The sequence below is a fragment of the Felis catus genome, chromosome B3, assembly GCF_018350175.1.
Source record: "Felis catus isolate Fca126 chromosome B3, F.catus_Fca126_mat1.0, whole genome shotgun sequence".
Taxonomy (NCBI): Eukaryota; Metazoa; Chordata; class Mammalia; order Carnivora; family Felidae; genus Felis; species Felis catus.
Genome location: NC_058373.1, coordinates 50,355,979 through 50,377,966, shown reverse-complemented (window position 1 = coordinate 50,377,966; position 21,988 = coordinate 50,355,979). Strand labels below are relative to the sequence as shown.

The following is a 21,988-nucleotide window of genomic DNA, read 5'->3' as shown; positions in this document are numbered from 1 at the left end:
ACTTACCATGTACTTATTAACAAGGTAAACTATTTCCCTTCCCTTCCTCAAACTACTTGTTTGAGAACCAATGCTCTTTTTCCCATACTCCGTGCACTTCCAGTCCCATTGACCTATTCGGCTAATGCATTGTAAAGTCCCTAGCGTAAGTTTTCTGAGACATAATGCCACCTGTACATCATCTTCTAGTTTTCATACCATTAGCTTTTGTTTTTCATTCTTTCCATCTCATAGTCTTTACTCTTGGAAGGACTTTCTCCAGATTTTTTGAAACGGGAATCACCTTTCTACCTGAGAAAAACAGCTGTTGTTCAGCTGGAAATTTTCAGAATTTTAAATATATGCCAAATTTGTTTCTAAACCACCCTCTTACAGATAAAAAGCCACGTTCTAATGGTGTTACAATTTATATATAATATCAACTTATTTGATAATACCTTTAAGATAATACCACACAAGCCATAATGCAAATTGAAGGAATGAAACTTGCATCCTTTGTTGTAATGTTATTGTTACAAGTCTTTTCCGGATCTTAAGTGTTCTGTTCTGTGCTTGGATGGCTAAACTCCAGTTCCCTTCCAACCTATAAAAGGGGGGTGGTACTTATTAATAGCCCTCTCAGTTAGTAGCTTTTGAGCCTGCAGAAAACTGAGCCCTCTGTTCTATAATCTCTGTAGAGATAATGGCTATGACAGCACTGTTTGCTTCATGTGGTGTATTTGACAACATAGGAGGAAAGGTCATCTTCTAACCTCTAGATCAAAAGTTCTCTGGAGAAGTAGAAGTGAAGTCGATCATTTCTCCTTCTCTTGTGAAAATGGTTGTGATCCAAGAGGGATAAATGTTTCCTATCTCTTGCATATCCTAGTTACATCATTTAGCCCCAGCCTATAGAAAATATTATGATCTTGATATAGCAAGTATTTTATACAAGTATTTTATATTATTTTTCCTGCATAGTAAATTAAAGTATTTTCTGGAAATAAATACTGGTTAGCAAGATATAAACTCAACTTAATAAATTATACTCACGGTTTGCAAAGTATGTTTAAAAAGTGATCCCAGGAGATGGGTTTTCCTCTAAAATATTTTCTTGTCTCCTTTAGACTTTTACAACTTCACCTTCAGACGGTCTCTATTCCCAACAGCCAGTCTCCATTGGTCTAAGTCCTATGTTCAAGGTAAAATACACTTTTTTTTTTCCTCTGAGCATTCTGGCTCTTAAGAATCTAAGTGCAATATGTCTTTTTGATAGACAAAAACATGTTTTGAATGAAAATATTTTGCCTCATTTGTTTCATAAATTGAAATAACATATGCCAGAGCTAGCTTTTCCAGGTATGTTAAAACTAAGGGAAAGAAAAGGAAAAGAGTACTTTTCAGATAGGGATGACTATTTCTGTTTCATAGATGGAAGAACTGATGACTTGGGCACAATCACTGAGGCATGTTTCTGAGCAGGGACACTGCTGATGTGATCCTAGAAACATTGGAGGAAGAAAGGACATGTTTTAAATCCTGTCTTTATTCAGTGGCACATAACAAAACAACCCCACCCCCCGAAAAAAACCCTAACCAAATGCTTTATCAGTGAGAACTATTTAGTAAAAATTGTCAATCAGATAAAAATAGAGAATCTGCACATTTAGACAAGAGTCCCTTGCATTTTGCGGTCTAGTAGAAAAATGCTATAGTTAGTCAAATCCTGGTTCAGTCTCCAACTGCCTGGGTAAACTGGGGCTGTCCTTTTATAAGCATTGGTTTTCTCATCTGTAAAAGACTTTGATGCTCATGAAGACTCAGTTCTTAGACTCAAATTCTGTGAAATTTACATAGTGCAGACTCGATGGAGTTGACTTTATTTGAAATGTAGTCACAGAATTACTTGATTCTGTTTTGCTTCTCCAAAGGTGAGAGGTTAATAAATATCAGTTCCTGCCTGACAAACTGAAGAAGCAGAATTAATGCTTTCAGGACTTGTACACAATTGGTCAACGTGTTTTCTTTGACATACGAGACAACGATAAGTATTAGCTTAATCGTATTCCAGATAACTGCATATTGTGTATACAGCCCTGTATTGGTGAGGCATAAAATATTTGCTGCAGCTCTGATAGATTTTGAGGTGCTGCCATTTTGTTGCAAGAAACAGATGGTATTCAGGTACTTAGCTGCTCACTTTATTAGAGTCATTCATCAAACATTTTATTGAGAGGATTTAAAATTATGGGCGCCTGGGTGGCTCAGTTGGTTGAGGGTCCAACTTAGACTCAGGTCATGATCTCATGGTCCATGAGTTCGAGCCCTGCATCGGTCTCTGTGCTGACAGCACGGAGCCTGGAGCCTACTTCGATTCTGTGTTCCCCCACCCCCCTTCCTCCTCTACTCACATTCTGTCTATCAAAAATAAACAATAAAAATATTTACAATTAAAGTGTATGTGTATTTAGTCATGAGTAGATTTGTCCTCTCTATCCAGCTGTCTTTCCTTCTGGATGGGCACACTTGTAAGAATATGCTAGAAGGGAATTGCAGGGCCCTCTCATTGCTGAAGGGGCAAACTTGGGAAACTTCTCAAACCTATTTATGTCTTAATTTCAAAGAAGGTTGATTGACAGGGGCAAAATATGTAGATTAAACTCCAACTTGTAAAAATTAAAATTTAATTCTTGTTCTTGGACAATAATTGATAGGATTAGAAGATAATGCTAAGTACCCAATAAATTGTCACAATATTACTGGATGGTAGAAGAACATCTTTTTAAAAAAAATAAGACCTAAAGCTTGATAAATAAAAAAAAGAAATTACAATAAATTCCCACATCAATTGCTTTTTTCCTGCATTTAGCCTTGAGTTAGGAGCAATTTTTTGTTCCTCTGTCTCTTTGTCCTGCTGAACTGAACTTCTTTAGTGGCCTATACTAAGTCATTAAGGGGATTTGCATTACATGTCTCCCCAAAGTAAAGAGATTGCATTCTAGTCTCCTCCAAACTGCTCTTTTTCCTAATTTCCTGTCTCCCACGCTCAAATCTCAAGTTATTTGCCCTTCCTTTTTCTTCCTCATGATCTGTATTGATGACCAAATCTTGTTTCTTTTTGGTACATCATTTCTAGCCATGCTTTCTTTCCTCTTCCTATTGTACCACCTTAGTTCACGTTCTTGTCTCTTTATGACTAAAATACTGCTTCGATCTTCCAATTGTTCTATCTTTATGAGCCTCTATTCCTAGCATCTGTTCTGCCTGCTATTGCCAGATTCATTGTCCTAAAAAATGCCTTGATCATTGCATATGTCACTCTCTGTGCAAAAACTTTCAAGGACACCACTTTGTATACAACATTCTAAACTACTTAGTATGGAAAAACAAGTAACTCTTTTACAGCAAGATTTTAGACTGCCTTTCCAGCTTTGTTTTACTTCCAGTTTCTTACCCAGTCTCTGACCCAATTAAACACAATACTCAGTTTCCAAACACCGAGATTTTATACAATCCTACAAACTGAATTAGTTGCAGGATTCATTTGCTAATGCATCATGGGCTTTCTTACGAGATTTCGCTTTTGGGCTTGATGTATAGTTTAGATATTTATTATTCCACCTAATATTAAAAAAAATTTTAGCAATACTATAAGGCAATTAAGTACACGATCTGTGTAAACTTTGACAAAAGTTCAAAATTTCTGTTTTCTCAATCAGAAGATGATGGCACCATAAAGAGCACTGTTTCAAAGTGTTTTTACAAGAATAAAATAAACTAATATAGATTAGGTGTCCAAAGAATACTAGCTATTGTTAATTTTAATTATGTTCATATTCTTCACTACTTTATACATAGAGAGTGAGTAATCAGTAAATCTGTTTGCTTTTATATTTAATTTAAAGTCTATAATATTACTAGTTAATAGAGGAAAAGACAAGTAAGGGAAGGAGAGAGACCAGTATACAAAGTAAGAAATAACAAAAAGAAAAACAATGTCAGAAGGAAAAACCTAAGCCTCTCTTGTGACCTAAGTTAGTAATTACCTTAGCAACTACTTTTAGAACAAATTGGAATAGGTTTGAACACCTTTTTTTTTTTTTTTGATGAAATCAATGGCCCTGGGATTCCAATGTTCTTATACATGTTCTTCATAGAATAATGAAACGGCAAATCTGAATGACTTTCAGTATTACAGATCACTGAGGCTTTGTGAGGAGTCTGCCACTACAAAATGCTTCTGGGAACAAGCAGAGAGATTAGGGTATGATCAGTAACCCTGATTTATTCTCAATTTTCAGAATTTTGACTTCATGAGGCCCTCAGTAGCTCTATGGCAGATGTCAGGATCTAGCGCCCGCCCACGTAGCTCATGAACAGAACCACTGAAAGGCAGAAGTGTAGCTTCAAGAGAGGTGGAAGATGAATAAAAAGGGACATTCCTGCCTGACTTTTCCTAGGTCGGAGCCATGTCACATTACAGACCCATGTCCGATTTCTCTGGTGCGTGTCTTCCTGTTCTTGACCAAGGGCTCTAGACAAGTACTACCTTTTTTCAGTTAGGGGTCCCATATCCTCCCTCATTTCTTTTGATGTGAATCTTGCCTGATAATCTAGCATGTGATTTATGGCTATCCAATTTACTGTTGGAGCACATCCAACTTCCATCCACTTTATTGGTCTTAATCACCCTGATTCCTGCTTTGTGGTATCTAGTTTCCAAAGGATTCAGCAATAACCACAATTATGGAAAGAAATCCAGGGAATTTCCAATGGTGTTTTTTTAGTTTTCGAAAGGAATTCTTAGAGCATCTGTTTTTTTCTGACAGAGGAGGCAATCTGGCTAATTATAGACATGCTTTACACCTGCAATATTTGATTTTGGAGGAGAATTTCCCCAAAAAGAGTGAATGAGGAGTCTGAGCCAAAATATGCTCAAATTCCTTGGCTGAGCTTGAAATCTTTAAATTCCTCAGTAATGATAGTAAGGAAAGAGGCTGCCCAATAGGGGAAAAGTATCATAAACTCTAGAACTTAAAGTAAATTTGAGCCTGACTTTGTAAGTGTTCTTTGTGAGTTTTGTGTTCCTTGGTGAACTTTCACTTAATGTACTTAACACTATAAGCTTTGATGAGTTTCTCTCAGTTGGTTCCAGTTGTCTGTACTTGAGGCCTTATGTGCAAAATATAATTTGCTGATTGTTGTGTTTGGAATATAGAGCTTCCTTCCATGAGAATGAAGATGTGTCTCAGAATGCAGAAAAATTATAAAGTTCACAAGATGTGACACAAATTTCAAGTGTCAAATTAGAATTATAAAATTCCAGACGTAGTTTTAAAAAAAGTATAGGAGCACCTGGGAGGTAGGAGCACCTGGGAGGTACATATCAAAGTAGTTATAGTTTCTGCATGCCTGGTTTTCAACTATTTCTTAGTTAACCCATATCGTGTTTCTCTTTTTATTGTGAACTCAGTCTCTCAGTTTGGTTATCTAAAATGCCTACAAGACAGATAATTTACTGGACTGTTTAGTGCCAGATGAAAACGTTCTAAAAAGTAAAGCTTATTCATATTTTTATGCAAAGAAATTTGTTACTGTATGTCTCTAAATATTAATGAGAAAACCAAGCAATTTGGAGTCTAATGGAAAGGTCTTGTGAACTCCTATTTATCATGAATTAAAATATTTTTAAACAATTAATTGGTGCCAGTAACTTTGGAACAAGAATAAATATAATAGATATTTGTAGATGATGATACTACTTAAGGATTAAAAAACCCTCTTGTGTCTGCAGTACTGTATAATAATGATACATACTCATTATGATAGCTTGGAAGATTTCTAAGGGTTCCCCTTAGTGCTTTATACATTATAAAATATTAAGTTATGTTTAGCACAAATGGTGTTTACTTAATACTTTGTAATTGGTAAGTAGATGTTTGGGATAAATAGGCATTTCCTATTTAGTTAAATAACACAGTGTTAATGGTGAGAGGTGGCTGGGTAATTAGAATTCTTTTTGCTTTGAGATGTAGTAGAGATAACCTTTAGAAAGTAAGTTAACTCTTACATGGATCGATTATTAGTATTGAGGAAAATATTCTGTACCAAGATCACAAACCTGACTCCTAACACATCATAAGAGAAAAACAATTGGTCATAAAGAACAAGGGGAAAAAATTAATGTGAAGCAAAATCCATCTCTCTTCCCAAAAGAGCAATTCAAAGCCAGAATCCTACTGGAGGAAAACTTGAATAAACTCTCTGTCTGAAAAAGGGTACATTTTTTAATATTTATGGATACTAGGTTTATATTAATAATTTTGTTGAGATCACTGCTGAAATTCATCTTAGGGTCCTGAGGCTTCTGCAGATGGCTACATAAGATGGGGCATGAGTGTCACAAACAATAGGAGAAAGTCAAGTTTGGGTTTGAACCGTGTCCGTAAAATTGCTTTTTCAGAAACCCCAGCACACCACAATGACCATGTGCACATTTTCTGTTCTTGCTGTATGCCTTAGGCTGCCTGAGGGACCTCTCCTGTACCTTTCTGACTGGGAGGTATACATCCTGCCTCTTGAGCTGCTGCCTTTGTCCTAATTAGACGAGCTTTAAAACATTGGGAGTCTAGGGGATTCCTTCTGGGTTAATTACAGAGCTGTAAGCAGCTTTTGCAGGAGAAGTGAAGCAAGTTCAGTTTTAGACAAGATGTGTCTGTGTGGCTTTAATGTGTGATTGCCTGTGCAGGGGCCAGAAGGTTTGGCTTTCCTGACACCTGTCTCCCTCACCATCTAGTCTGGTCTTAATTGCTAGTGCCTATAACTGTCTTCTTTTCTATTCTTCATGAGACTGTGAGTTCCTTGACAGTAAGGCGTGTGCCGTTATCATTGCCAAACCGATGGAATGCTTACATATATTAAAGAGAAAGACAGAAAACCCTGGTGAATTAAAATGATTCTGATGGATACAGTACAACAATTTCCTGTGTTTGACATTGTTAATAACAAAAGATAAAGCTTAAACAAATTTTATTGATATTTTATTTTATTAAAATTGTTTTTTAATGTTTATTAAGAGAAACACAGAGTGTGAGTGGGGAGGGGCAGAGAGAGAGGGAGACAGAATCTGAAGCAGGCTCCAGGCTGCAAGCTGTCAGCACAGAGCCCAACACCGGGCTTGAACTCATGAACCATGAGATCATGACCTGAGCTGAAGTCGGCCGCTTAACCAATTGAGCCACCCAGGTGCCCCAGCTTTTTTTTTTTTCTTCTGCTATTACAAATACAGCCAGATACAAACCAGAGGGAGGATTATTTCTGATTATGCGTTCAAGTATTTGTTAGTTTGGAAACATGGATGGTATATAGATGATCTGCAAGCTAATGTCAATGTTAAATTCTCTAGAGAATTGGCTTTTTCTTTTTTTTTGGCAAAATTTGCTAAATACTTTTGTAATGTAAGTATCACTCCATTGATTATACCTGTTTTTTGAATGTAAAGTTGCTTATACTGATGCATAATAGAGTTTTTGTTGGTTTGTTTTAAACAACAGGCAGTATGGTCATTCTGTCTTCCACATTTAAAAAGACCTGTGCTAGGTGCTAACATGTAACACTGCAGTAGCCCTTCGTCTCAGTTTTGGCAGAGATCTCTAGCACTGTCATAATACAGAAATCAGAGGAAGTATTGGATTGAAAAGTCTAAGCTTATATTCCTGTTTATTTCAGTCGTCCTTCCCACCATCCTTAAGCAGGATAATGAGATAGGGGTTACTTTAATGGGGGAGAAATCAGAAAGGGAGAATAGGCCAGTTTGCCCAAAAGGTAAATGAGCCATGACAACTATGAATATCTGTTTCCTCACCTTAACCCAGTCACTTATTCTGGTGTGTGTGTGTGTGTGTGTGTGTGCGTGTGTGTGTGTGTGCGCGCGCGCGCGCGTGCACATGCGCGCGCGTGTGTGGAATCTTCTCCCTATTAAAACACAGCTGTTTTGTGTCGCATTCCCTTACTACTTTGTAATTTGTTCCATACATTCAGATAATTATCCCATGTATACACAGGGCCATATATGAAAGAGAGAGTATAAGTAAAGAATAAACAATTACAAAACTATCAAGAGAATGCAACAAACGATTAGGAAGATTAAATGCAGGAGTGTGGGGGAATGTCTTGCTCTCTGCTGGCCAAAACACTAGCTTCAATTGGTTTATTCCCATCTGTATATAAAGGACGTATTAGAGTCATGCTTTAATGCTGTGTGATAAAAATTTTAAATCTTTCATTAAAATGTTTAGAAGTTTATTATTTACTTATTTATAAAGGCAGAGAGAGAGGGAAAGAGAATCCCAAGCAGGCTCCACACTGTCAGCCTAGAACCTGAAGCAGGGCTCAGACTCATGAACCATGAGATCATGGCCTGAGCTGAAATTCAGAGTCAGGCGTTTAGCCGACTGAACTACTCAGGATCCCCTTAAATCTTACATTTTAAAAAGTTTCAGTGGTAGTATATGCACATATACTTCCTACATCACACTCCTTTCTAAAAATTAGAAATTGTCTTTACACTTTCCTTTTTATTGTGTATGTTGGTTTACTTTTTACTACTAGTGAAGTTGGAACCTGTAGGGAATGACAAAATAGTTTCAAGGAAAAGAAACTGTTAGAAGTACAAAAGTACTATTTGTTTATTTGGTAAGATTTCAGGGCCATGAAGTTGTCACATTTGGAAATGAGAACAAAAACAACTCTACTTTTCTCCCCCCAGACTACTGATGCTTTGTTGCTCTAAAATTCTTCCAAATATCCCAGATGAGTAAATGAGTTAAGCTGCGCCAGTTATCAACATCTAGTTATCAAATTCTTTCCTGAAAGTTATGGTAGGTAAGGTAAGACCTGAGTAATTGGACACGTGAGGCAGAGAAAGGATTCATCATTTGGTAGCACAGAAAAGATGAACAGAGAAGAGGCCAGGTTCTTGGAAACAAAATTTGTTTACCTTACAAACTTTGTGTTTTAAGGGTTAAGCATTTCTGTGCTCTTCAGCTACAAGGCTCAGACCAACTAGCTGAAAGCATTATTAGATGCTAGGAAACCTTTGATTTATTACTGAAAGTTTGAACCTCTTGACCCCTTTCACCTGTTGTGCTCATCCTCCCAACCCCACTTCCTTCTGGCAACCACCAATTTGTTGTTGGTATCTATGAGGTTGGTTCATTTGTTTTGGTTTTTAGATTCCACATATAAGTGAAATCATACGGTATTTATCTTTCTCTGTCTGACCTATTTTATTTCACTTAGCATAATTTTCCCAAGGTCCATCCATGTGGTTGCAAATGGCAAGATTTCATTCTTTTTATGGCTGAGTAGTGTTCCGTTGTGTGTGTGTGTGTGCGCGCATGCACATGTGTGCACACATGTGCATATGTGTGCACGCATCTCTTTACTCCTCCATTGATAGACACTTAGGTTGTTGCTGTATCTTGGCCATTATAATGTGATAAAGATAGGAGCACATGCATTTTTTAAAAAATACTCAGAAGTAGATACACTAGATCATAAAGTAGTTCTATTTTTAATTTTTTGAGGATCCTCCACACTATTGTCCACAGTGGCTTCACGAATTTACATTCCCACCAACAGTACACAAGGGTCCTATTTTTCTCCACATCCTCACCAACACTTGTTATTTCTTGTCTTTTTGATAATAGCCATTCTAACAAGTGTGAGGTGATAACTCATTGTGGTTTTGATTTTCATTTCCCTGATGATTAATGATATTGAACAAATTTTCATGTCACTATTGGCCATCTTTAGGTCTTCTTTGGAAAAAATTCTGCTCAGGTCTTCTGTCCATTTTTTGAATCAAATTGCTATATATACTACATAGTTTTCTGTGTTATTTATGTAGTTTTGGTATTCTTTTATCAGATATATGATTTGCAGATACATTCTCTCATTCAGTAGGTTGTCTTTTCATTTTGTTGATGGTTTCCTTTGCTGTACAAAAGCATGTTATTCATATTATTTATTTATTACAATATTTATTTTTGAGAGGGACAGGGGCAGAGAGAGAGGCAGACAGAGAATCCAGAGTGGATTCTGCACTGACAGCACCAAGCCTGATGTGGGTCTCAAATTCACAAACCATCAGATCATGACCTGAATCAAAGTCAGACACTTAACCGACTGAGCCACCAAGGTGCCCCATGTGCAGAAGAATTTCAGTTTGATGTAGACCCACTTATTTTTGCTTTTGTTGGCTTTACTTTGGGTGTCAATCCAAATATTTGTCACTAAGACCAATGTCAAGTAGCTTACCACCCATGTTTTCTTCTAGGTGTTTTATGACTTTGGGTCTTACATTCAAGTGTTTAATCATTTTGAGTTAATTTTTGTGTAATGGTGTAAGATAGTGATCTAGCTTCAATCTTTTATACGTGGCTGTCTCTTTTCCCAGCACCATGTACTGAAGATACTATCCTTTCCCACTATGTATTTTTGCCTTTTTTGTTGTAAATTAATTGATCATATATGTGTGGGTTTATTTCTGGGCTCTCTATTCTGTTTCATTGATCTATGTGTCTTATTTTATGCCAATACTATATTGTCTTGATTACTCTAGATTTGTGATATAGTTTGAAATCAGGGATCATGATGCCTGCAGCTTTGTATCTTTATCAAGATTTCTTTGGCTATTTGGAGTGTTGTGGTTCCATACAAATATTAAGATATTTCTATGAAAAATGCCATTGAAAATTTGAAAGGGATTGCATTAAATCTGTATATTTATTTGGATAATATAGACATTTTAATAATATTATTCCAAACCATGAGCATGGAATACCTTTTTATTTATGTGTGTCTTCTTTAGTTTTTTTTCGTCAGTGACTTTTAGTTTTCAGTGTACAGGTCTTTCACCTCTTTGGTTAAGTTTATTCTTAGATGGTTTATTCTTTTTGATGCAATTGTAAATGCGATTGTTTTCTTGATTTCTATTTCTAATAGTTTGTTGCTAGTTTACATATACAACTAATTTTTGTATATTGATTTTGTACCCTGCCACTTTATTGAATTTATTTATACTAACAGGTGTGTGTGTGTGTGTGTGTGTGTGTGTGTGTGTAGTCCTTAGGATTTTCTCTATACTACACAAAGTAATGTCATTCTCAAAATAACAATTTTACTTGTCCATTTTTTCAATTTGGATGCCTTTTTTTTTCTTTCCTAATTGCTCTGGCAAGGACTTCCAATACTATGAATACTATGTTGAATGAAGGTGGAGAGAGCGGGCATCCTTGTCTTGTTCCTGTTACCCTTGTTATTCTGTTGAGGTTCATTCCATCTACACTTTGTTGAGAATTGTTACGATAAACGGATGTGGAATTTTGTCAAATGATTTTTATGCAGCTACTGAGACAATCATATAATTTTTATACCTTTTTATTTAATAGAGTAATTTTTAATTAATTTTTATTTATTATATTTATGTGGTACATCATGTTGATTGATTTTCAGATCTTGAATCATCTTTGCATCCCTAGGATAAATGTTACTTGATTATATTGTATGATCCTTTTAATACATTGTTGAATTCAGTTTGCTAATGTTTTGTTGAGATTTTGGAATATATGTTAATCCAGGAATATGGACCTGTAATTTTTTGTGAGTCTATGATGTCTGTCTGCTTTTGAAATTAGGGTAATGATGGCCTTGTAAAATGAGTTTGAAAGTGTTGCCCCTCTTCAGTTTTTTGGAATCTTGAGAAGGGTAGATAATAAAATGTTTGGTAGAATTCATCAGTAAAGCCTTTGAGTCTCCTTACTAGTAATTGGTCTATTCAAAATTTCTATTTCTTCCCAATTATCTTGGAATATTGTATGATTGCAAAAATTTATCCATTTCTTCTAGGTTGTCCAATTTTTTTTTGGCATATAATTGTTGATAATAATCTCTTATGATCCTTTGTATTGTAACTTCTCCTTCATTGCTGATTTTATTTTTTTGAGTACTCTCTTTTTATCTTGGTGAGTCTAGCTAAAGGTTTATCAATTTTTCTTACCTTTTCAAAAAACTAGTGTTTAGTTTTATTGATCTTTTCTATTTTATTAATTTCTACTTCAATCTTTACTATGTATTTCCCTCTGCTTACTCAGGGAGGGCTTCTTTTATTCTTATTTCTCTAGTTCCCTTAGGTGTAAAGTTAGATTGAGATTTTTCTTGTTTTTTTTGAGGTAGGCCTGTATGGTTAAGACTGCAACACATCATCTCTCTCCTTTACCTTGTATTATAGATACACCTTCCCTGGCTAGCACCTCTGATTGTATAATGTAGGTGGCTTAACTGGTGGGGTGACCCCTCCTTGAGGGGTCTGAGCCTTTGGTCATTTTGCCGTGCTTAACCGTTTCCCATCAAATTAGGCAGGGCATTATGAGGAGTTTCCTTAGTGGCTTATTTGGGTGCCAGACATACTCTTTCTTGTCCTCATGGTATAATTTCAGCCCTATATTCTAATGATCAGAATCAGTTCTTCCTGGCGTAAGTTAAAGTGACCAGGTAGCAACCATATTTTAAGATTCACAGTGCTTTCACTGTGTCCTTATAGAAGCAGTCCTTCTCTGGGAACCAAGTGCTCCATAATTACAGAAAACAAAATTGTAGGGATGTAAAGTACAAATACTCCAAGCAGAACATTGAGAGTGATAATAAGTAGGGCCACTACTTGCTTCCCAAATATGTATTTTGTCTGCTGGGGACACAATATCATGTGATGATCATGGATTTAGAACATATATTACATTCTGAAGTGTCCCATCCTATCAAGGTATCATTTCTAAACTGGCACTACAAATATTTCTTCAAAGGCTATTTTTAAATTTTATCAGCCTAGAAGCTTCTGGGATTTGATGCAGTATGTCATAGAACTAGTGAAATGCATACTCATGAGCCCACTGCTGCATATCCACTACTGTGAAGTAATCCTTGTGGTCTAAGATGAAATTATGTGGGTGGGAAAAGCAAATTAATATCTGCAATTGTGTTGATTTCAGTTAAAATGAAGCATTTCCCTTTCTAGAATAGAAATTCAATGTAATTAATTGTTACCAACTGGCAAGTTGGTCTTAAAAGATGAATTAGGTGCTCGGCATTATTCTCTCTTGCTGTGATTTTGAACATTCATCAGCGTTAGTACTTGGATCAACATTGGTGAATGACAGCGCATGCTGTTGAGTCCATGCGTTATCTCCATTTAAACTACAATTGACCAAATAATTGTGTTTACTTGGTTATATATTGCTTCTTCCATGGCGGATGCTCTCTGATGAGCATCAACATGCAAAACCGAAGTTTTCACACTTCATGCCCATTTCCTTAAATCTATCTACATGTTTCTTACCTGGCTCTCTTTGACTTTGGTATTCCAATTTTTCTTTTTACAGGCTCCTGAGAAATTATCCAAGTGATCTCCGTTGCTCGTGAGTTCTCATACATTCTTCCCGTGGACCATTCTCTTTCCACACAAAGTGGATGATCAGGTAACCCACCTCAAATTCTGCCTATTGGGAGGATTTTCCTGCACTGCCGTCATTCAGTGCGATATTAAGTGGGACTGTGTAGCAGTAGTCCATTTTCATGTACTTCCCATGTTAAGATAACCACATTCAGAGACAACCCCTCCATACACTAAGGTCAGATCCTTTTCTTCTTCCCTTAGACTTCCTTAAGGGTTATCTTCCAATGAGGGTGTGTGTGTGTGTGTGTGTGTGTGTGTGTGTGTGTGTGTGTGTGTACACCCACACACACTCTGAGGGAGAGGCATTGGTGCAATAGTAATGGATGACAAAGATCTAGACTACATACTCATACAGCTTACTTGTGCCTGGTGACACTGTTCATGTCTGATAATCCCAGGTATACCATTTCCATTTTATACTGAATTGCTATTGGGTCCATCTAATCATATGATTTGGTGAGTCAAATAGAACTAACCTTCTGATAAACAGTTTTGGTAGCATGCCACATACTCAAGTGCTCTGCATGTATTTGGGCCCAGTTGCAGATTGGGAAATACTTTTTTTTTAATAGTCTATAGGCCCCCACCGCAGATGGCATAAAGTTTCCAGAATTGGGGGGGGGGTGGGGTCAGATTGTGACTGTCCTATGGGATCTGACCATAATTTCACAAAGTGACTTTTTTCGCCACAGATATCTCTGTCCATAGTGTCTAAACTGTATCAGCCTTTGATGTTAGTAGCATATGGGCTATAGTAATACTACCAAGGATAGATTGTTACTTCCAGAACCTGCAGGGGCTACCACATTTTGAGGCAATGATTTATTTTTTATTTTGGTGGGGATATCTGGGTATCCTATAGACCACTTATTCTGAAAAGCTGCACTAGTGTTGACCTTTGAATCATAGGATTGATCTTCCTCTAGAGCATATATGTCTTATTAAGGCTGTCTTTTTCACCTTCCTGCCATGTTTTTCTCACTGGATCCAACTAACAAGATATCGTCAGTGTAGTGGTTAAATGTAATGTTCTTCTAAATATTCAGATGATCTAGGTCCCAGTGGGAGAATTAATACAGTCCCTGGGCAAGACTGTATATTCTTGTCTGCCCCATGTGAATGTGGTCTGCTTCTGATCTATTTTCCTGACAAGTATAAAAAAGAATGAATTTGCCAATTCAGTGGCCACATACCATGTATCTGAGGCTATGTTAATCTGCTCTAGCAAAGATAGCACATCTGTGAACAAGCTGCAATTGAAGTGACTACTTTGTTGAGTTTATGGTAGTTCACTGTCATCCTCTAGGATCTATTTTGCTTTTGTAAGGGCAAATCTGGTGAACCAAATGAGATGAATGAAGTATGATTATGATGGGAAACAACAGCTCTGCATCATCTAAAAAATCTTTATGTGTTGTACTGATCTCTGCATTCCCCAAAATAAGGTAGTTTTTTTAATTTACTTTCTTGGCCTCCACTATGATAGCTCTTATCCCACAGGCAAAGGAATCAATGTGGAGGTTTGGCTAACTATCACATATATTCATTCCAATTAAACATTTGAAGACTGAAGAAATTACCAGTGTGTGATCCCAGATAGACTCAGTGGATCACCAAGAGTTCTATCTGAGCTACGACTGTTAATATCTGCTCTTATATACCCCCACTCTAAAAGAAGGTTATAATGGTGTTCTGGTCACTTATTGTCAGTGTCAGCTCAGACTTAGCTCTCCCAGTCCTCACTCCAAAATATTTGGATATTCTCTTCCCTAGAATATGATTATACAAGTAGGCCTTTTTGGTGAAGGTCTATGGGAATTATTACTATTTTTATTTGTTATGATGTAGTGAGGTCCAAACCTCATTGAGACCTGGCCTCTGCTTCAGTCAATAAGTTCTGGGTGACAGTCTTCAATCTCCTGATCATCTATCCATGATTTCTTTTGCATTTCTAAATTAAACATTATCTTTGGAGGAGTGTGTATCTGTACCTCTAGGAGCTGCATTCTACTAATGATATCTTTATCTCTAAGTTGCCTCGTGGCTGCAATTCCAACACTGCATCTTAGTGTGATAATTGCACCTACCATGTTCCTGATAGAAAAATACTACTGCCTAACTTCAGTTGTTCTGTGACTCTGTCATTGCCATTGCTATTAGAGCCTAGTTCTATAACATTCCTATCCTATAGAGGGTAGCCACCACTGAGATATTCAATGATGCCACTGAGAAACTTAACACATTACTTACCTCATTGTTAAATGACATGCCCTGCCATGGAACATTTTTGCCTGATGAGTTTTCTGGCTTTATGTAGTATAGTCACTCTAGAACATCAACTTCTCTGAGACTTATGATCTCTTTCTGTACTGTTTGTCGTATTATTTCTACTTAGTGCAGACAATAATTTTTTCCCCAAGCTTACAAGACACATTATAGCATTGTGTTATATTGTCTTCTGTGGTCCTGCCAGATGATTAATTCAGGATCATAAGAGAGTGTTTCCATAGCAATACATTCTTCCCTATTTAACCTCATATACCTCTCCATTAATGCAACACTGACAGATTCTAGTTAACAAGTATTCTCTCAGTTCCTGTGAGTACATATGAGTACATGTATTTTGGTGAGGTCCTACAGTTTCTTTGGCATATAGTCTCTTTCCTCTCTTAATGGACCCTACATTTACTCAGCTGGATTAGGTTGTGACTTTACCCTACTTCTTGATCTGAAGGTTCATGGGGGTGTTTGTGGTAGATCTTGTTGGAAACTGCACGGATTTTCTTCTAAGTTAGAGACCTATGCATTGTCTTCACACAAAGATAGAGCACTAGCTGCCAATAGGGAGTGGACCACTTTTGGGGTCTTAGAAGGTTCCAGGGAATATGAAGATTCAAGAGTTACAAGTGAATTGACCCAGATGTCCCCATCTCATGACTCACAGTCCAATTTTTTTCCCCCAGTTAAGGCCCTGACCTTGGAATAGCCAACCTAAGTTGAGAATTAGAACTTCTCTGGAGCTCTGCTGCTCTTCTGATTAATTCCTGGGTCTAGTGCTCAGCTTTTTCTGCATCTGCTACAAGAGGTGAGAATTTATCTGATGACATGAACGTCCATTGTATTTACACTTAGCCTTAAGTTGGTGATTAATTATGTTTAGCCTTTAATTATCTTTCTCTACTGTATCCAGAGCCCCAGCAACAGCTATTCTATTCCATAGTGCTAATTACTTCCTCTCCTCAACTTCTCAAGTACCTGGAAATACTGTACCCACGGGTTCATTCCCTTCTACTGGTATTGCACCTCAGCCCACCCCTAGTAAATATTTTAACAATTGAATTGCTGCCACAGACGATTCTCAGAGTGACTTAACTATGTGCTTTAGCAATGAACACAAGATTCTTGACAGTTCGTAGAATGAATTATTTAGTTCTGAAGGGGGTATCTCTGTGGTACACCACACTGTGCACACTTATCTTTCCATTAATTTTGGGAGTAGATTCAGATGGGAGGCTGTAGTGCAAATATTATGATTGAGATTACATTGATTTTAATTTCAAAAGTACACAGAGTGTATGTTCTCTGGGATATCTTTTTTTTATGTCCTTCTTTCTCTGAAGGCATAGAAATTTACTCAGAAGGCTTTCTCACTGATTATTTTTTAAATTATTTTTAAACTTCTATTTCTAAAATGTATTTTAAAATACCTGATTTTGGTTCCTGGATATCAAAGATTGTCTAATTTGCCATGCCATTCCTTTGGGTCTTGGCTTTGTAGTTGTCATCCAAGCCTAAAAGAAGGGTATGGACTGAGTCAGGAGGGGACAGACAAACACAGGGACATTCAGAGCCTGAATCTTACGGTGATTTTGTGGGAGAGAGGGAGGGCTTACCTTCCTTTGTGGGGGCAATCTTTGCAAAACTTGAATTTGGATAGATAGGCATTGTATATGTTAACTGCTGTGGTTATTAGAGATGTATTTTTGTACTGCCTTTTTAATTTCTTTCTTTTTTCTTATTTCTGCTACACCAACATCTAGACGTCCTATAGATCAAGTTACCAACTGCTTTCATTGTGATTGTTTATTCCCAGATGCTGTTTGAGGTAAGAGCTGGCTAATGATAAGCATGTTTTAGTTTTAAACTGAAGAGATTTTACATGTATAATTTAGTAATCCTTAGTAAAAATGTAAGATATTTTTAAAGAACTGCCTTGATATTTTGAGTTCTTCATTGGAAGCATATATTATTATATGGATCATGCTATATTTTCACTGAAGAAGCTAAAACATATTTTGCTCTTAGGAATTATGATATAAGTTCTTTATGGATTTACTTAAAAAGCACCTTGTGATATAGGAAGAGGATGAAATTGCAGCTTTGTTGAGTGAGAAACTAATTTTAATTTTAGTTGTAAGTGCCACACCCAGTTTACTTGCATCCTGTGAAGCATAAGTAATTGACTTTCACCCAAGAGTTAGAATCAAATGAAGTTCCATTGTGTGAAGAGAACTGCACTGCACCTAATACTTTAAAGGGGAAAGGAGTGAAGATGCTAATTATGTAAGCATCTAAATTTTGGTCTGTTGCCATGCTGTGCAACATTGATTCAAATTTAAAATTCTCACTTTTACTGCAGAACAAAGATATATCTAGAGTTAAGCACAATTGGTGAGGTGAGAACAGCTAGGAAGTCCTAGTAATAGTCAAGTGTAGAAGCCTATGGTGAAGAGTAAGTGAATTTATGTTTTTTAATGTGTGTGATACATGGTATGTGACTGGAATGTATTAAGACCTACAACGTTAGTTATTATGTTTTCTAAAAGAAGATACTGACCTAAAGTGTACACTGATGAGGGCCTGACCAAGATGATGGCTCTGGAAGTAGAAAAGAGGTATGGGGAATGAAATTGTAAAGTTGAGAACAATAATATTTAGAAGTGGCTAGAAGTTTATGGCAGAGAAAGAGAGGAGTTAAAAGTGAACCTGGAGAACCAGTCTGTGTAACTAAGAGGATGTTGATTTTGTTAATTAGTACTATATGAAAAATTTATATAATATTGTTATGGATGTGAAGATGAATTGAAAAATGTTGAATTTGAGATATTAATGGTCATTCAGACCAGACTGGCCAATACACAATGAGGAATTAGTGCAAAGAAGAGAAGGTAGATGCAGATATTAATACTTTGGTAGTTAGAAAAAAGAGGAGTAACAGTCTCAAAATAGAAAGGCCAGTAGAGAACCTCATTAGGGTCTCTTTGTAAAGGATAACACTTATGGAAACTGGATCTCATACTGTAGACAAAACTCATAGGCCTAGAAAGTAGTCAGAAATAAAGGCATTTTCTCCCTTTGTGGCCGTATGTTGTCTCATTTTTGCTTTTGGCTTCTTGTCTACATTGTTTGATTTTTCTGAAAATAGGTTTTCACCACTCAATTTTTACAAAGTTCAAAAGTTGACCATTCAGGTCACAACTTTATGTCACTTTCTTATTGAAATGACCAAAAAGATCTCATGAACTCCATGTTCCAACTCCCAGTTCCCAAAAGAGAGGAACTGATTAGACCGGTTTCTATCATGTGATGACTCTGGTCAAAATAGCTGTGTCCAGAGAGAGACTCCAGTAGGTCATGTTGTCATGTAGGTATATAGAATGATTTAAAGAAAGGCCAAGTGGTTAATGGCTTCAGATGCAGCAGACAGTTGGAGGAGGTTTGGTTTATACACATATTATTCATGCCCAATAAAAGAGGAATTTGGTAGAGTTCTGGGGCTAGAATCAAATAGTAGGAAGTTGGCACACCTGGGTGGCTCAGCCGGTTAAGTGTCCGACTTCAGCTCAGGTCATGAACTTGCAGTTTGTGCCCCGCATTGGGCTTTGTGCTGACAGCTCAGAGCCTGGAGCCTGCTTCGGACTCTGTGTCTGCCTCTCTCTGCCCCTCCCCTGCTCATGCTCTGTCTTTCTCTGTCTCAAAAATAAATAAAAACATTAAAAAAATTAAAAAAAATACCCAAATAGTAGGAAGTTGAAGATGAATGGACTCCTGAGGAAGCTGAGACCACAGGTCTCCTCTGTGCTTCAGAAGACTTTGGTAGAAGGTACAGTAACTTGAGGAGGTAACAGCATTCAGGGAAAGCTGAAAACTGTCTTTAATTCCTTTGTTTCTAATAAGGGAAGATGTAAACATGCTTATTGTTAGGTTGGATGGACCCAGTTTAGACAGACTAAGCTAAGACCCAGTATAGACAAACTAAGACACTTGCTTAAGTGAACACATAATTGTTGGAGCATTATCCCAGCGGTGGTGAGTGGCGATTCAACCAATAGCACAAGAGGAAACAGGACCTTTGGAAAGAAGATTCTTGTATCTTAGACAGGTGCAGTGACCTAAGGGCTGAAATAAATGTTTTTCTGGATAGTTAATATAGTTTTCCAACTGGATGTCATTGAACCTCTGGACAACTTCAGTCTGTCCTTAGTCAAGGGGGCTTTTTTGGTGTCAGCTAGAAGATTTCCAAATTGGTATGAAAATTGAGGCCTGGCCTTGGTGATTAGCCTGGCTGTCAATAGAACCTTTTGTTTCCTAACCATGCTGTCTTTCTACTTAGACTTGTATATTTTTGAGTGTGTAGCTCTTTTTGTGTGCTGTGTGCTCTGAAATAACACTAAATGGTGGAACTAAAAGAAGACCTAATTTTCAAAAAATGTCCATTAAACCAGTGTCCACCATTCCAGGGAATTTATTCTCATGGGCTACTTCCATTATTAAAGTACACATTATATTTATATTTATTTATTTATACATCTTTATTGGAATAAGATTTTTCAACAGTGAAGTACACCGATAACAATTTTACAGTTTGAAGATTTTTAAAAATAAACACACCTAGTATCCCTGTTGAGTTACAGAGAATCTCTATCATCCCCAAAGTTGTCTCATGTCTCCTTCAAGTCCATTTTCTTTCTTCATAGGCAACAATTTTTGGATTGCTATTATCATAGGATAGTCTTGCTTGGTACTTAATATAAATTAAATAGAGTATTTACTCTTATATCTGACTTTTCTCAACTTAATGTTTTAGAGATTCATGTGACATTTTGGCTCATTCTTTTTATTGCTTATTAGTGCCCCATTATTTTAATATATTGTAATTGGTGTATCCACTCTCCTGATGGGTAGTTTTCCACTGTTTGGCTTTCATTAATAAAGGTATCTTAGAAATTCTTCTGTAAGTTTGGGAAAACATATCTTAATTTCTCTCAGGTAAATACTTAGGAATGCATTTCTGGGTCAGAGTATAAGTATTAGGTTTAACTTTATAAGAAACTGCCACACAGTTTCTAGAGTAATTATATTACATTGTCTTCTGTAATGCATAAGAGTTCCAGTTGCTCCACATTCTTTCCAGCACTTGAAATGGCTGATCTTTTTAAATTTGAGCCATTTTTGTCTCTACAAAATAGTATCTCCTATTTTCTTTTAATTTACATTTTTCTGATGTAGAACAAATTGCATATCCTCATTGGCCAATTAGAAATCATTTTGAAATGGTTGCTATTTACTAGGCCATTGTATTGCTTTTAAGGATGTATTCTTGGCACTAGGTGAATTTTTGGACAGATCAAAAGTAATAAAACTGAGTAAAATGAGCTAGAAATACCTAATCATCTATGACGAGTACTTGGTGAACAGATTTTTATTGAGACACTCAAGGTGCAGAGATCTTTAGATTTCATTAATTAGACATGTGGACATCTAATCAATGTACCACTTAGCATAAGACTTTTTTTTTTTTTGCTGAAATACTTTATTGTATAGACGGTTCTTGTAGAAATACAGTAATAACTTAGAAATGTGAACTTTACTCGTGCAGAATGTGTGATAATTACTTCTTCCAGGAAAGGATTAAACTTAAATCAAGAAGAGTATAACTCCTTTCCTCTTCTGTCTTATTAACATTACGTTGACTTCTATTCATGGTTGAGGAGGTTAATGATAAATGAATTTATTTTATTTCCAATGAAAATTAAATAGCTACTAAATATCAGGTACCTTCATATATTCCATTAAGAAGAACGTGAGGGATTATATTACCTCACAATATGTGCTATAATATATGTAATACAGTATACTAAGATTGTGCATATACTTCAGAGAATGTATCCACTATGTCCAAATGAGCTTATGACGCAGATGGAGAAACACATTAGTTCTTTCCTGGGCCATCAGGGAGACCTCTGCAGGGAGATGTTGCTTGACCTGAATGTAGAATCCAACTACCTAAGTAAGAAATTCAAGACACTCCAGCTGTCTTCATGAGTTTTGGTTTAAATAGCATTTTGTTGGGGGTAGCAGAGGGGTGATAAGGAACAAAATGGAGATTAAAGAACCAAACAGTGCATCCCACCAAGAAATAAGATAGATGTGTTATTATCAAATTATCTCAAACATCTTGCAAACATTCCAAAGAAATCGGTCATATCATTTGTG

General features: G+C 36.6%; 1 protein-coding gene across 2 annotated transcripts in view; it reads left to right on the top strand.

Annotated features, from left to right (window-relative positions):
- The window catches only part of UNC13C (unc-13 homolog C), a 675,102-nt gene that overhangs the window by 58,476 nt on the left and 594,638 nt on the right, over positions 1-21,988 (top strand). For both annotated transcript variants that reach the window (XM_045059288.1, XM_019832393.3), the window contains 4 exons: positions 1,107-1,181; positions 13,419-13,514; positions 16,456-16,577; positions 17,533-17,597. The gene's annotated coding sequence lies outside the window, so the exon portion shown is untranslated. The remainder of the gene's footprint in view (positions 1-1,106; positions 1,182-13,418; positions 13,515-16,455; positions 16,578-17,532; positions 17,598-21,988) is intronic.